The sequence below is a fragment of the Narcine bancroftii genome, chromosome 1 (genome assembly GCF_036971445.1).
Source record: "Narcine bancroftii isolate sNarBan1 chromosome 1, sNarBan1.hap1, whole genome shotgun sequence".
In the NCBI taxonomy this organism is placed as follows: Eukaryota; Metazoa; Chordata; class Chondrichthyes; order Torpediniformes; family Narcinidae; genus Narcine; species Narcine bancroftii.
This window is the reverse complement of record NC_091469.1, coordinates 153,951,980-153,968,594: the sequence shown is the minus strand read 5'-3', so window position 1 is coordinate 153,968,594 and position 16,615 is coordinate 153,951,980. Positions and strand designations below refer to the sequence as shown.

The 16,615-nt window shown below is 48.7% G+C and overlaps 1 protein-coding gene across 1 annotated transcript in view; it reads right to left on the bottom strand.

Annotated features, from left to right (window-relative positions):
* Positions 1 to 16,615, bottom strand: part of LOC138765239 (max dimerization protein 4-like) — a 40,708-nt gene that overhangs the window by 23,059 nt on the left and 1,034 nt on the right. The gene's annotated exons all lie outside the window — the stretch shown is intronic.

The window sequence follows — 16,615 nt, the reverse complement described above, 5'->3', positions numbered from 1 at the left end:
TTCATTATCTAGGTCTGTCTTTAACTCTAATTTGTATTTAAGCCAGAACAAGTACATATTTAGCATCAGTTAGTCAAATGTTCATCTGAGTACAGTACAACTCCGATTATCCGAAATGGTCGGGACTGGGCCCTTTACAGATAAATGTGTTTTTTTGGAGAACTGGTCAAGGGAACAACAAGGGAAGGTTTTTGTGCATTAAAATGTTTAATTCCCACCAAAAAAAAATATGCTGGCTGCAATCGATCAGAGACCTCCCAACCACCACTGTCGATCCCCAAAATGTCCCCAGTGCCGTTGATCACCAAGGTTTCCCAACCGCTGCTGTCGAACCACGACACATCCCCACCGCTGCCGCTGATCCCCGGGCAGACTTCCTGGGCCGGTTGAACACTCACTGGCGAGTCGGCGGGCTCCTGTCTCCCCGGTCACCTCAGCTCCTGACGGCAACACCCGAGTCCCGACTCTGAATCCTCTCCTAGGCTTAAGGGAGTCTGGTGTGTGTGCATGGTAGTAGGCCGAGGGGAGGGTTTAGAGTCGGCATTGGGAACTCTGCTGTGCCGAGGAGGGAGGGGAGGGAATGCCGCTAAGCCCATGGTCCCGCTCCAGCCCAGGAGGCCGCTCTCCTGGATGACACCAGGACAAGGAATTCTTCTGATCGCTTGCAGCTGGTAGGCAGTGGCTTGCAGTTTGAGAGGGAGAATTGAAGAGAAGAATCAATAGGGGTAGGTAAAGAAGAAATAGAATGAGAGAGGGGTGAGAGTTACCTGAAACGAGGACAAACGATGTTCTATTTTCACATCGAAAGAATTATTTTTCCAACCTGCGAAGTCAGTTCGGCTCCGAAAATTTTTTGAATCAATGAGGATTTCTGAGAATCCGATTTCGGATAATCAGTTTTACTGTATATGGAAAAACCCAACACCCAACCCCAACCAACCAATTTTCCCCTGCAGCCGCTGCAACCGTGTCTGCCTGTCCCGCATCGGACTTGTCAGCCACAAACGAGCCTGCAGCTGACGTGGACTTTTTACCCCCTCCACAAATCTTCGTCCGCGAAGCCAAGCCAAAGAAAGAAGAATATAGCATATATATTTTTACCTTTCTATGCATGTTTCTTTCTTTGGCTTGGCTTCGCGGACGAAGATTTGTGGAGGGGGTAAAAAGTCCACGTCAGCTGCAGGCTCGTTTGTGGCTGACAAGTCCGATGCGGGACAGGCAGACACGGTTGCAGCGGCTGCAGGTGAAAATTGGTTGGTTGGGGTTGGGTGTTGGGTTTTTCCTCCTTTGCCTTTTGTCAGTGAGGTGGGCTCTGCGGTCTTCTTCAAAGGAGGTTGCTGCCCGCCAAACTGTGAGGCGCCAAGATGCACGGTTTGAGGCGTTATCAGCCCACTGGCGGTGGTCAATGTGGCAGGCACCAAGAGATTTCTTTAGGCAGTCCTTGTACCTTTTCTTTGGTGCACCTCTGTCACGGTGGCCAGTGGAGAGCTCGCCATATAACACGATCTTGGGAAGGCGATGGTCCTCCATTCTGGAGACGTGACCCATCCAGCGCAGCTGGATCTTCAGCAGCGTGGACTCGATGCTGTCGACCTCTGCCATCTCGAGTACTTCGACGTTAGGGATCTAAGCGCTCCAATGGATGTTGAGGATGGAGCGGAGACAACGCTGGTGGAAGCGTTCTAGGAGCCGTAGGTGGTGCCGGTAGAGGACCCATGATTCGCAGCCGAACAGGAGTGTGGGTATGACAACGGCTCTGTATACGCTTATCTTTGTGAGGTTTTTCAGTTGGTTGTTTTTCCAGACTCTTTTGTGTAGTCTTCCAAAGGCGCTATTTGCCTTGGCGAGTCTGTTGTCTATCTCATTGTCGATCCTTGCATCTGATGAAATGGTGCAGCCGAGATAGGTAAACTGGTTGACCGTTTTGAGTTTTGTGTGCCCGATGGAGATGTGGGGGGGCTGGTAGTCATGGTGGGGAGCTGGCTGATGGAGGACCTCAGTTTTCTTCAGGCTGACTTCCAGGCCAAACATTTTGGCAGTTTCCGCAAAGCAGGATGTCAAGCGCTGAAGAGCTGGCTCTGAATGGGCAACTATGCATGTAAAACACTTCTAAATACACTACATCTTAAACATATTAATACAGTACATAACTGAATGATGTAGGAGATGATGGAGAGATAGGAACTGTTGGAGAGGATGGACCTGGTGCTCAAGAGTCAGAGTTTGAGTCTGCTGCTGGAGAGGGGGATCACCAGCACTCGGATCGGATTTATGCTTTGAGACATGGTTATTCTTATTATGCGTGCACAGTACAGCAGTTTCAGGGCTTTTCCCCGGTAGATTTGGTACAGTACAGGTGTATTAGGATTTTTGCCACGTGAAACTCGGCGATGGAATCAGCTGCATCTGTTCATTTCTAGCTGCCTTTAACTCAGGCAGGGAGTAAAGAATCACCAAATTGTTGGTTCATGAGTCAATTGTAAACTAGCTATACAGTACTGTACAAGTGCGATTCTGAATCCGTACTTTTGCATTTCTAATCTGTTCCCTTGCTTGCGCTATGTGGTACGCTTCTCTCTCGCGATGCTGGGCGACGGCAACATTGTGTGAAAGTATCGAACAGAATACTCTCTCGCGATGCTGACTCAACCAAACTCCAACTGGCATTCTACTTCTGGCCGGCTCGTCGGTTCGTAAGTACGAGTTGTTCACAACTTGGACGTTTGTAAACTGGGAGACTGCCTGTAATTTAATTTTTTTAAATTTAGACATGCAGGTAACAGGCCCTTCCGGCCCACTACAGTAACACCAGTTATCCAGAATTCAATCAACCGGTAGTCTCAAGTAACCGGGGTCAAAATAAAAAGCAGATATGTAAAAAATATTGAAGTTTAAAATTGGCACGCTCACCATTAGTGCGCCAATCCACACAACACGCAATCTCAAGCAACCTGTAAAGTATACTTATCCAGCATCTACCAATCACTATATGTGCTCAATACCAGGGGTTTTGCTGTGCCCCAATGAACTACAACCCTCGTACATTTTGAAAGGTGGGAGGAAACCATAGGAAACACAGACACGAGAAGATCGTACAAACTCCTTACCGACAGCGCCGGATTCTAACCTGGATTGCTGGCGCTGCAATAGTGTTACACTAACCGTGCCACCACAATGGTAACTACCGTACCGTACACACGAGTACAATGTACACATGCAAAAAATTTCTTACTTGCTGCAGCCACACAGGTACGCAAGATATACTGACTACAATAGCCATTCTAACTTTGGCTATGGGCCCCAAGGACTTCATTGAAAGTTTATGGGCCCCTTCCCTGTGAAGTGGACAGGTTTAGATGATTTCTTACATACATCTCTCCCATCGACTACATAAAAAAATATAAATATTGATGTTTCTGGAAGTGAAAACAAGGCTTTTACTTAAATGTGGGGGCTGTAGGGCCCACAATGAGAATGGCTGCATTAAATTACCACAATATTTCAAGACAGATACTGTTTATACCACGATATAGGACAACTCTGTCTAGGATGACCCTGGAACTTCCACCTAAAATGTAGGTTTCAAACGATACCCTTTGAATAAGACAACAGCCCCCAAATCTGACGCTTACCGCTGACCCAGTGGACACAGCTAAAAGCAAATCACAATATTTCAATAAAAAAAAATGATGTAAAGTTTTTAAACTTTATTTGCATATTTTAAAATTAACCATCGTCAGCTCCTATAACAGACCATTTAAACCTCTAGAGCCAGCGGCAGTTGGAATGGGTGGATAGACCCCGCGGAGTGGCGCTGAGACTTCGCAGATAACTAATGGGGCATGCGCGAGATTGCATCAGCGGAGCCAGCGGGAAGATGGCAGTGGCGTTGAGACTTTGCCGTCAAAGGTCGGATTTTAGACCCAGCATACACGACGATCCCAATTTTAAGGTGAAATTTGAAGTTTCGAGGATTGTCCTGCATATACAGTAACAAATAGGTGGAAAATTATTCACAGTTGCAGTTAATGCCTGAAAGGAAATGACAGAATAGCTTGGGTGGTCCCAGAATAGTTTATGGTTAGGGTGGGACATGGAGGTTCAAGAGCCTGTCAGTTGTACAGAACCTGTTCTCGAGGAGCTGGTCTTCAGGCTTCTGTATCTTTTGCCCGAAGTGAACAGTGAGTGAGGCGAGGTTGTGGCCAGGGTGATGAGGGTCCTTTATGATATTGGCTGCCTTCTTGAGAAGTGTGCGTCCAGGATGTGATGGGTCCTTCTGTACGTTGGCTGCCTTTCCTAGAGAGCAGGAGATGTAGACTGACGGTGGAGGGGAGGGGAGTTTGCGTGATGTTCTGAGTTGCATTCACCACCTTCTGCAGCTTCTTCCAATCCTGAGCAGAGCAGCTGCGATATATCCAGCAAGTCTGCTCTCAACGATGCACTTAAAAGAGTTGTTAAGGGCGGGGGGTGGGGAAATACACCAAACCCCTAGTTTTCTAAGAAAAGAGAAGCTTTGGTGCACTTTCTCGACTGTCAGGTCACTGGAGATGTTTATTCCCACAAACCTGAAATGATTTACTCTTTCCACTTCAGTAGTTAGAGAGTAAACAGCACTAATTTACTGCAGCTTACAAACAAAGAATACACTCACTCGTTTCTTCCAGCACACTATGAAGTTGACTTTCTTTTATTATTCACTAGACACAACATTTAACTCACCAAACACCACCCAGCTAAACTCCTCTGACTTTCTCAATGGATCACTGCCACACACATGATCCTGACACACTCACTCTCCTTCACCTGAGGCCCATCACCCGCATACCGACGCTTAACACACCTGCACGCTATTGCTCCCATGCATCGTATCACCTGCATTATCAGCACCGGCCGGCACGGCTCCTGACGAAGGTAAGTATACAACCACAACAAGAGCAACTGCTGGACAAGGATGGGATTGAGGGAACCCCTGCCTCACAAGGGGCAATTTGCCAACGACACCGTGGTAATTGGCAGAATAACAGATGGCAATGAGGAAGAAGCGTACAGGAGTGAAATAGATCAGCTAGTTGAGTGGTGCCACATTGACAACCTTGCACTCAACGTCAGGAAAACCATGGAGCTGATTGTAGACTGCATCACTGTCTGGTATAGAGGACAATGCACAGGACATGACTAGAGTTGTGAACTCGGCCAGCGACATCATGGGCATCAGTCTTGACTCCATCGAGGATATCTATAAGAGGCGATACCTCAAGAATGGAGTCTCTATCCTCAAGGACCCCACCACCCAGGGCATGCCCTCTTCGCACTGTTACCATCGGGAAGGAGGTACAGGCTCTGAATGGACAATGAACCGCGGACAACACCTTACTTTCTCTTCTTTTTGCACAAATTTATTTATTTTTAAATGTTTGCACTGTGGTGCTGCCACAAAACAACTAATTTTGTGACATGTTCCAGACAATAGATACTGAGTCAGAGGGTTGTGAGTTAGGTTGTATTTAAGCAAGAGATTGATAGGTATTTGATCAGTCAGACATCAAAGGGAGAAACCCAGGGAGTGAGACTGAGTGGGAGGATGGAACAGCTCGTGATTAGAAGGGTGGGGCAGACTTGATGGGCCTACTTCTGCTCTGAGATCTTGTGGGCTTTGTTTAAGTAACAAGGGATTCCTGTGGTTACAGCTAACACCCAGTGGGTCTTGGCACAGATTACAGCTGGACCGCTCCTGATTGGTTGCACTGCCTGGCCCAGGAAGACACGGGTTTGTGTCCACTCCTCCTAAAGCTGTTAGCAGGGCTGTGTTGAGCTAGCGATGGACCAGCGCCAAAGACCAGACTCATGGGGTGGCAGAGAAGCCGTTGGCAAGGAAGGGGGCTCTGTGTCTTTCACTTGAGCTCAGGATCCCTGCTTTAAACAAGCCTCCAGGATCCCTGCTTCTGGCTTAGCCTTGTTCCTGCTGGAGATCGGGTTACGATGTCTGCCCAGAGGCTTGCGCCAGGGTTACTGAGGCACGAGTCACCCAGCAGCCCCGTTTGTGGTTCATGTTCAGCAGCTTGGGATGGAAACTACTCTGCCTGAGACCGCAGAGAGTTATGTCCACAGTTCACGGCACCACACACACACACACACACACACCCCTCGCTGCCAACAAATTAAAGGACCCACCCCAATCACACCATTTTCTCCCCCTCCCTTCCAGACAAAAGATGTGCAAATTCAAAAACAGGAACCACCCTTTCTTTCCTGCTGTTATCAGACTCCTGAATGAATCCAATGCCTTGCACGGTTTTAATTTTTTCCTTTCACACTACACCCTCCACTTTAGTCTGACTATAACTTGTTTTAATCCTGCACAACCTGCTGTTTTATGTGATGGTCGCAACACACAAACACCCTGGAAAAACTCAGCAGGTCATGCAGCATCTACAGGAAGCAAAGGGTAACCAACGTTTCGGGCCTGGGCCCTTCATCGGGTATAAGTAAAAACAGGCAGGTGCCTGAATAAAATGGTGGAGGGAAAAGAGGGTTAAAAAAAAAAAGAGTAGGTTGACTTGTTTGGATAGCATGCAAGACAAAATTTAAGACTGGATCTCAGTACACAGACCTTGGCATTCAGCAAGGCAGGCTGGTTTACAAACTTCTTTGTGGGAATTTTTCATTGAGCTCAATGCAAAACGGCACACGGAACCTGGTATTTGCACTCCTTACAACACAGCCTCATCCTGTCTGCTCACACGTACACAGGGGAGGCTCTTGGCATATCCTGCCCTCCTTGAGGAGAGTGGCTTCAGAGACCTTCACGTAGATGGTTTCTTTGGGGGCGGGGGCTGCAGGCCCCCAAGGCTTCTTAATCCCCCAACACGGCAGTGCCCCTGTGGTCACCCTCTGGGACTAGCTGTTCCTTCAGGATTTATCAACTACATTTAACATTCTCCTGCACGGGTTGGTGGGATTTGAATGTACCTCTGGCGTGTCGCTCTCCTGCTAAGTGTCAGAAAATTCCATTCTTTCATTTCTGTGGTGCATTAGAAGCCAACAGCGTGGATACAGGGTCCTTCAGCCCAGGTGTCCCACCCACACTAGTCCCATTTGTCTGTGTTTGCCCATACCCCCCTGAACTCATCCTATCCATGCAATCCGACCAATTTCTTTCTAACATGTTGCAAAAGCACTTGCTTCAACCACCTCCTCTGGCAGTTCATTCCACACATCCACCACCGTCTGTAAAAAAAGCTACCCTCTCGGGCTCCTGTTAAATTTATCTCTCCCCCACCCCTTAAACCTGTATCCTCTGGTTACAGGTTCCTTTACTCCGGGCAAGACTCTCTGCATTCCCCTGATCTATTCCTCGTGATTTTTTACACCTATCCTCCACCGCTACAAGGAACCTGCCTCAGAATAGCAGATATTGTGAAAAGATTAATCCCGGCCAGAATCTCTTCTCCCTCCTCCCATCGGATAGACTTGCAAGTGTGAGATTACCCATCCCCCCCTCCCCCCCAAGTTCAAGGACCGTTTCTTTCCTATCATGTGAAGGAATTTCCTACCACAGGCAGCTGTGTAGGCCAGGTCATTGGTTGCATTTAAGGCAGAGATAGAAGAGTACCCGAATAGTCACGCCATCATAGGTTATGGGGTGAAGGCAGGGAAGTGAGGCTGAGTAGGAGAAATGGATCAGCTCATGGTGGAATGGCGGAGAAGACTTGATGGGCCAAATGTCCTACATCTTATGGTCCCATCAGCCTCCTAATCGAACAGCACACCTGTAAATTAACACTGCCTCTGCTCCTTTCAAATTGATTTCTAAATTCACACTCTACACCGTGTTTGATTTGCCACATGGTTAGCCTAGCTGTTAGTGCAAAGCTATTACAGTGCCATTGATCCGGGTTCTAATCTGGGGCCATCTGTAAGGAGTTTGTACGTTCTCCCCCAAGTCTGCGTGGCCTTACTCTTCAAAAATGTACAGGGGTTGTAGGTTGATTGGTTATTTGGCCGTCCTGTTTCTGTGCTGTATGTTTATATTTTAAAACTTTGCATATAGGTCGACTTTGTGGATTGCACACAGTAAACTTCGTTGTTCCTCAAAATATCTGTCAATGACCTTCAATCAAACTGAATTGTTTTGAGTTGCTGGGACAGTGATATGACCCTAGAGCAGTGGTTTTCAAACTGCCCCCTTAAACTCACAATCCACCTTAAGTATTCCCTATGCCATCAGTGCTCTGTGATTAGTCAGGGATTGCTTAAGGTGGGATGTGGGTGGAAAGAAAAAGTTTGAAAACCACTGTTTTAATCGTCCCTCATTGACTCGTTATGTGCACGGTTTCAGAACTCCAAAGGAAATGGGCAATGACCATTTTTCTCAAGCAAAATATTTCAGTAACAATTGGGTCTAGAGCAGTGATTCTCAACCTTCCCTTCCCACTCACAGACCACCTTAAGCAATCCCTTACTAATCACAGAGCACTAATGGCATAGGGATTACTTAAGGTGGATTGTGAGTTTAGGGGGGCAGTTTGAAAACTACTGCCCTAGAGCTTCCAGCCATAAACCCGGTCAACCATCCGCTCCACTGACCTCCAGCTCTGCTGGACAGTGTAGCCAACACTAAGGATGGTATCATGCTCTCTGTGGCGCAGTGGGTCGAGTTGCTGCCTCAGAGTGTCCAGAGACCCGCGTTCAATCCTGACCTCGGATGTTGTCTGAGGTGGGTTTCCCACCATGTTCCCCCTCCCCCAAAATGTGCAGGTCAGTTGGTTTCTTAGCTGATGTAGAATCACAGGAAGCTGATGACAATCTGGGGAAAAATCTGGTTAATATAAGTGTAGTTCTTGATGGTGAGTGTGGACTCAAGCGCCAACACAATCTGAAGGCAAACAAGAAACTGCAAAGGCTGGGAACTGGTGCAGTGTGCAAAGGTGCTGGAGAAACTCGGGTCAAGTAGCATCCAGAAAGAGTAAAGGGTAGCCAATGTTTCAGCCAGGGTCTTTCATTAGGAATCAGGAAACACAGGTAGACACCGGAATAAAAAAAAGGGAGGGGGTGGGGTGGGAAGAGGAGAGGAACGAAGAGTTATTAGAAGTTATCCATATAAAACAGAGATTAGGAAGAACTTCTTTAGCCAGAGGGTCGTGGATCTGTGGAACTCACAGCAGTGGAAGTCAGACTACTGGCAGTATTTAAACAAGAAATAGAAAAATATTTCATTAGTGAGGGTATCAAGGGATATGGGGATAAGGCTGGAAATTGGAACTAGTGTAGAGCAGCTTAGTGTAGATTTGGGGAACAGACTCGATGGGCCTAGTGGCCTGGTTCTGTTCCTTTGTCTTGTGAATCTTGTGAGTTAGATCCAGGTGAGAGGGTAGAAGAGAATGAAACTGAGATGGGTGGGGGGGGGGGGAAATAGCTGGAGGAGACAGAGCAGTCGGAAAAGGGGTTAAAAGGAATCATTTCCTTTAATTCTGTGAGGAGGATAAATGCAGAAAAGATACAACTGAACCTATAGCTTTGAGAGGCAATCCCTCTTCACTGGGAGAACCGCGAAGCTCAACAGGATAGAACACAGACTGCAGGTAAAGCTGGGCTGGAAATTACAACCAGGAGTGAAACACGGAAATCTGCACTCATTGTGTTTGTCGTAAAAAGACAAAAAAGCTGGAGGAACTCAGCCAGTCTCACAGCATCCATCAGAGGTAAAGATAGAAAACCGACATTTCAGGCCAGGTTATATGTCTTTACCTCCTCTGGACGCTGCAAGACTGGCTGAGCTCCTCCAGCATTTCTGTTGTTTTTACTGAAAATGCCAACCAAGCCATCTGATCGAAACCACAAAAGCCAAATGCCACACATGCTGGAAATCTGCAATTAAAACAGCCACTGCTGGAGAAGTTCAGAAGGTCTCACGGAGAGTTGACGTCTCTGATCCGATGTTGTCGGACTGGTTAGCTCAATGGGCCACAGATTCTGGTGCACCAAGTTCAGAGACCCCATTGAGTTATTTCTCTCCCAACCCCTACTACCTACTGGTCTCTCCCACTGCCCGTCTCTCCACAACTCACACCTTCCATCACCTCTGGGGACTCTCTTCCAGCTTACCCCGTCTATCTCACCTTCAGAGTTTCAATAAAGGGTCCCCATGCAAAATCTTTTTTTTTTAAATAGCAGGGTAGAAGACAATTGTGGCCATTTAAACCCTTGCCGCTCAATTAAACCCAAATTAACCTACCCAGGGGAGCACCTGGGAAAACATGCACCAAAGGGCAATGAATCTGTGGAATTTGTTGCCACAGGCAGTTGTGGAGGCCAGGTCATTGGGTGTATTGAAAGCAGAGATTGATTATCCGTGACTTCCTATGGACGCTGCTTGACCTGCTGAGTTTCTCCCAGAACTGAATTGAACGAGCACCGAGGTACAGTAGAAAGCTTTGGTTCGCGTGCTATCCAGGAAAGTCAACTCATACTCAAGTGCAGCAAGTCGAGCGATAATAAAACAAAAGTGCACTTACAATAGGGGAGGACGATAACCCTATGGAATTTGTTGTCACGGGCGGTTGTGGAGGCCAGGTCATTGGGAGTGTTTAAGGCAGTGATTGATGGGTTCTTGATTAGCCAGGGCACAAAAGCGTTGGGGAAAAGGCCGGGCAGAGGGGGATGAGTGGAAAAATGGATCAGCTCATGGGACAGACTCGATGGGCTGAATTGCCTATTTCTGCGACTACATTTTGTCACAGGAAGAATGTACAAACTCCTTGTGGGCAGTGCCAGATTTGAACAAGGGTTGCTGGTAGACCATTTCTACCCATGAGCACTGCCTGACCTGCTGAGTCCCTCTAGCAGATTGCTGGGGTTTTTCCTCACTCCCTGCATCAATCTACCCCCCCCCCCCACCCCATTGCTGACATCATTTTCCTTCCTCGATGTGTCCAACTCAGTGCTGAATACTCCAGTAGAATGTTCACCTCCTCCCCCCGTGGCTTTCCAAATCCCAATCTCACCTGCCAAACAGGTGCCGCCCACCTTTAAAACCCATAGACGCTAGGATATGGAACAACAATGAACTGCTGGAGGAAATGAGTGGCTCAGGCAGCATCCATGGGGAGAGGTGGGCAATAATCTTGGCCTTCAAATATCAAAGTATTGAGTGCAGGAGTTGGGACATGATGGTAAAGTTGTAGAAAACATTGGTGAGGCCAAATTTGGAGGATTGTGTGCAGTTTTGGTCACCCAACTACAGGAAAGAGATCATTAAGGTAGAAGGAGGGCAGAGAAGATTTACTAAGATGTTGCCCGGACTTCAGGAACTGAGATACAGGGAAAGGTTAAAGAGGTTAGGACTTTATTCCCTGGAGCGTAGAAGAATGAGGGAAGATTAGATAGAGGTATTTAAAATGATGAGGGGGACAAACAGAGTAAATGTACTTTTACCACTGAGGGTAGATGAGATACAAACCAGAGGACATGGGTTAAGGGTGAAAGAGGAAAAGTTTAGGGGGAACTTCTTCACACAGAGAGTGGCAGGGATGGGGAATGAGCTGCCATCTGAAGTGGTGAATCTGGGCTCCATTTTAACATTTAAGAACATTTTTGACAGGTACATGGATGGGAGTTGTATGGAGGGCTATGGACTGGGGGGCAGGTCAGTGGGACTAGGCAGAATATTAGTTCAGAACAGACTAGAAGAGCCTGTTTCTATGCTGTGATGATCTATGGTTCTGGGTCAGACCTTTCAGTGAGACGAAGCGAGATGCGATGGATGAACAAAGCCGGGGAGGGGTGACAGGTGATGGGATATTGCTCCTCCTCAACTCCGTGATATAGGAAATATCCCCTTCCCATTTAGAACCATAGAAAACTACTGCACAGAAACTGGCCCTTCTAGTCTGGGCCTAACTATTATTCTGCCCAGTCCCATTGACATATACCAGAATAATAGGCTTCCATACCTCTCCCATCTATGTACCAGGTCAAATCTTTCTTAAACGTCAAAATCGAGTCCATATTCACTTCAGCTGGCAGCCCATTCCACGCTCCCCCCACTCTCAGTGTGAAGAAGTTCCCCCGATGTTTACTTTGAACATTTCATCCCCTAACCTGTGACATCTTGTACTTGTCTCACCAACGTTAGTGGAAAAAGCCTGCCTGCATTTACTCTATCTACCCCCCCCCCCCCTTCATCATTTTGTAAGGATTCCCATTGTTTCCTTCTAATCCAGGGGGCCATCTGGTCCTCGAAGACAATGCTACGCTTCAAGCATTCCCATTAATATTACTGGGAAGAACACAACAGGAGCAAGTCAGCCGTCCTGCCCGTTGAGCTGTGGCTGATCTGGCCTTGGACTCAGCTCCACTTACCCTGCTCCCCAGAACCCTTAATGTGCAAAAATCTACCCAATCTGTGTCTTAAATATATTCAATGAGCAGCCCCATAGAGCAGAGAATTCCAGAGATTCACTCGTTTCTGGGAGAAGCAATTCCTCCTCAAATCCCTCCGAAGCGACTTCCCTAAATCATGAGGCTGTGACCTGTCATGGAAATAAACTCCCTGCTTCTAATTTATCTATTCCTGGCAAAATTTTAAAATCAGATTCCCCCACCTTCTTTCCAAACTCCTATACAGGCTACTGAATCTTTCCTCATTAGCTAACCCTCTCATTTCTAGAGCAAACCAGACAACCTCCCTAAACCAGTAAAGTTACACAATCCTTTATCCGGAACCCTTGAGGGACAGTGTGTTCCAAATTTCTGAACAAAAGCCAGCTGCCCCAGATTTAAGCCCACCCGAATTGTGCTGCAGTATCCATTCCCTTCCAGTCGTGCTGGCGTCTCTCTCGCCCGCGCCCCCCCCCCCACCCACCCAAGTCGCGCTGCCATCTCTCTCCCCCCCGCCCACCCGTCACACTGCCATCTCTCCCCCCCCACCCACCCGAGTCACGCTGCTGTCTCTCTCCCATCTGCCCAAGTCGCGCTGCCATCTCTCCCCCCCCCCCACCCAACTAGTCATGCTGCAGTCTCTCTCCCTCTCTCTCCCTCCCTCCGCCGTACCAGCACTAGGAAAAAAATGCCAGTTTTTGGAGCTTTCCATATTTTAAATGTCCGGATAAAGGACTGTGTACCTGTATATCCTTTCTGAATGACAAGAAGCAGGATCACCCATCCCCTGCTGTAAATACACAAAAACGCTGGAGAAATTCTACAGGTCATGCATATAGCGTCCCAGAGGAGGCAAACGTACATAACAAATGTTTCGTGCCCGAGCCCCCTACAAAGTATGAGCAAAGAGCAGACAGGTGCCCGAATGAAAAGGAGGAAGTGTTGGTGGGGGTGGGGGGGGAGGAGCACAGGCCATCAGCCAGGAGTCCATAGGTGGAAATGGGTAGGAGAATAAAGCTGGAAATTGATCGGGGAAGGTGGGGGGGGGGGGGGGGAGAAGGTGAACAGCAGTGTGAAATCAGAGCTGAAAGAAAGAGAGGAAAGGGAGCTGGAAGAAAGAAGAAATAGGGATAGCAGAAGGGGGAGATTAGGGTGGGGGGGGGTGTGGAAATTAACAGACACCAGAGAAGTCGACATTAATGCTATCCGGTTGGACAATACCCAGACTGAATTTGACGTGTTGTTGCTCCAATTTGCAGGTGGTCTAAGGGATCCAGTTTTCTATTATGACCCCCGTCTCTTTCCCTATCGCTACATTTCCTTTCCTCCACCCATCTCTCTCTCTTACTCTCTGCCCCTCCCTCCAGCTCTGCATTCAGAGCCACCCCCTCCTTTAATTAATTCTCAGCTTTTCTGCCTCCCCCACCCATGGCCTATGCCCGTAGGCCTGTGCCCTCTTCCCGCCTCCTCCCCACTTTTTTATTCAGGCTCGTACCCTGAAGGGCTCTGTTAGACCCAAAACAGTGGTTCTATCCTTCAGCCTTCGATAGACACTGTGAGACCTGCTGAATTCCTTCAGTAATTCTGTCTATTTACTCCAATCACAGCATCTGCAGACTTTCGTGTTCCACCTCTCCCTGCTACCTCCCTCTCCCACCCCCACCCTCTCCTTCCACTCACCTACACACTAGGGGCCACTCCCGACCCACGCAGAGTGGAGAAGTGGCAAGAAGACATGCCAACTCTGCGCCAGCAGCGCCCAAGGATGGTGGAAGCCTTGGGTTACGCGGAGAGGTACAAGATCAGCTGTGGTCTTGTCGACAGGGGGACATAGTTTGGCCCTACTCCGGTTCTTCCTGCTTCTATAGCTCCCTGTGGTACACAAGCAGGTCGGAGGGAAGGGGCCAGAAATCTTCACCCGGCCAAGTTGTGAGCCATTTGGCAGTTCCTAGTTCACGGAGTGAAGTGGAAAACTGTCATTTATATTATGAGCAGTTTATTTACATTTTTTTTCAATTTTAGACAACCAGCCTTTTTGGCCCAGTAGCCTGTTCTACAATCCCAGTACATTTTGAAGGTGGGAGGAAACCAGAGCACCTGCAGGAAACCCATGCAGAAGTGGGGAGAATGTACAAACTCCTTACAGACAGCGCCGGGTTCGAACCCCGGTCACCGTCGCTGAAACAGTGTCACACACACCATTAACCCTTTGGACTCCATATCCCAGCTTTCAGGCACCACCATACTCCTTGTCCCCGTTTTCCGGGACTGGCTTTATACCCAACCACCAGCTGGTTCATACTGGTGTTGGTACTACAGTTTACCCATGGACCCAGTCCGGAGTCCACATTATGAAAGTTTAAAAATGGTCAGAATCCAAAGGGTTAATGAGTATTGGTAGTTTATTGTCTCTCTCTCACACACACACACACCCAAATGCACGAAGCTCCAAAATTCTTACAGGCAACCCATAGCTTTGACCACTTTGGGTGCAGTCGGTGTGGAGTTGGCTGTCTTCTTGCCACGGGTTGGCAGGTTAATTTGGCCCCCTCGTCCGTGAGTCCTGGAAGTCAGGATAGTGGGAGAGGGCCGAAGGACATGAGAGAGGGAGAGGTGGAAAGTCTGCAGATGCTGTGGTTACAAAAATGCAAGGATGCACCCAACGCCAAAGTGTGCAAGGAATAGGAGGGAAGCGAAGAAACGCCCCTGGGGGGGGGGGCTGCAAAGTTTTGGAAGGCAATGCCTCTCGCTGTCAATCAAGAGACGGGCCGAACGGCCTGCCGCGCTGTCACACAGAACTCGTGCAATCGGCCACGCTGCAGCTTAAGAGTCTGCAATGGCGGGCGGGCGGGGGAGGAAGGGGTTAATAAACACCCCAACGTGGAGCCAACCCTGGGTGTTCCCCATTCAGTGCGTCTCCACATCACCCAGTCCCGGCCAGCACAACAGAGGCCAGCGCGCATGCGCGGCCCTTGGCTGAGCGACGGACACAAAAAGAGAGAGACCCCGGAGAGGGGGGGGGAGGAGGAGGAGGGGAAAACAACCTATTTTTTAAAAAAATGCACTTTTCGACACAATTCGCCCATCGTGCATTCCCAGATCGCTTTAAAAAAAAATCTTCCATTTCAAAATCTCTGGAGGGATATTTATTGTGTCTCCCCCCCCCCCCAGTGAAACAAAATGCATGCTCTCCAGCTGCAAATGCTTGCATTTTTAATCTCAGTGGCAGCGGAAAAGCCGTATTGCGAGCAGCTTGGATTCTTTTAAAGAAATAAAGAGTGGAGGGGGGGGGGAAGAAGAGAGATGGCTGGAAATTAAATTGGGAGCGAAGGGGGGGGAGGGAAATGAGAAAGGGGATGGGGGAATAAGAAAGGGGATGGGGGAATAAGAAAGGGGATGGGGGAATAAGAAAGGGGATGGGGGAATAAGAAAGGGGATGGGGTGGGGGGGAATAAGAAAGGGGATGGGGGAATAAGAAAGGGGATGGGGGAATAAGAAAGGGGATGGGGGAATAAGAAAGGGGATGGGGGAATAAGAAAGGGGATGGGGGAATAAGAAAGGGGATGGGGGAATAAGAAAGGGGATGGGGGAATAAGAAAGGGGATGGGGGAATAAGAAAGGGGATGGGGGAATAAGAAAGGGGATGGGGGAATAAGAAAGGGGATGGGGGAATAAGAAAGGGGATGGGGGAATAAGAAAGGGGATGGGGTGGGGGGGAATAAGAAAGGGGATGGGGTGGGGGGGAATAAGAAAGGGGATGAGGAGGGGAATAAGAAAGGGGATGGGGAGGGGAATAAGAAAGGGGATGGGGTGGGGGGGAATAAGAAAGGGGATGGGGTGGGGGGGAATAAGAAAGGGGATGGGGTGGGGGGGAATAAGAAAGGGGATGGGGTGGGGGGGAATAAGAAAGGGGATGGGGTGGGGGGGAATAAGAAAGGGGATGGGGTGGGGGGGAATAAGAAAGGGGATGGGGTGGGGGGGAATAAGAAAGGGGATGGGGTGGGGGGGAATAAGAAAGGGGATGGGGTGGGGGGGAATAAGAAAGGGGATGGGGTGGGGGGGGAATAAGAAAGGGGATGGGGTGGGGGGGGAATAAGAAAGGGGATGGGGTGGGGGGGGAATAAGAAAGGGGATGGGGTGGGGGATAAGAAAGGGGATGGGGAGGGGGATAAGAAAGGGGATGGGGAGTGGGATAAGAAAGGGGATGGGGAGGGGGATAAGAAAGGGGATGGGGAGG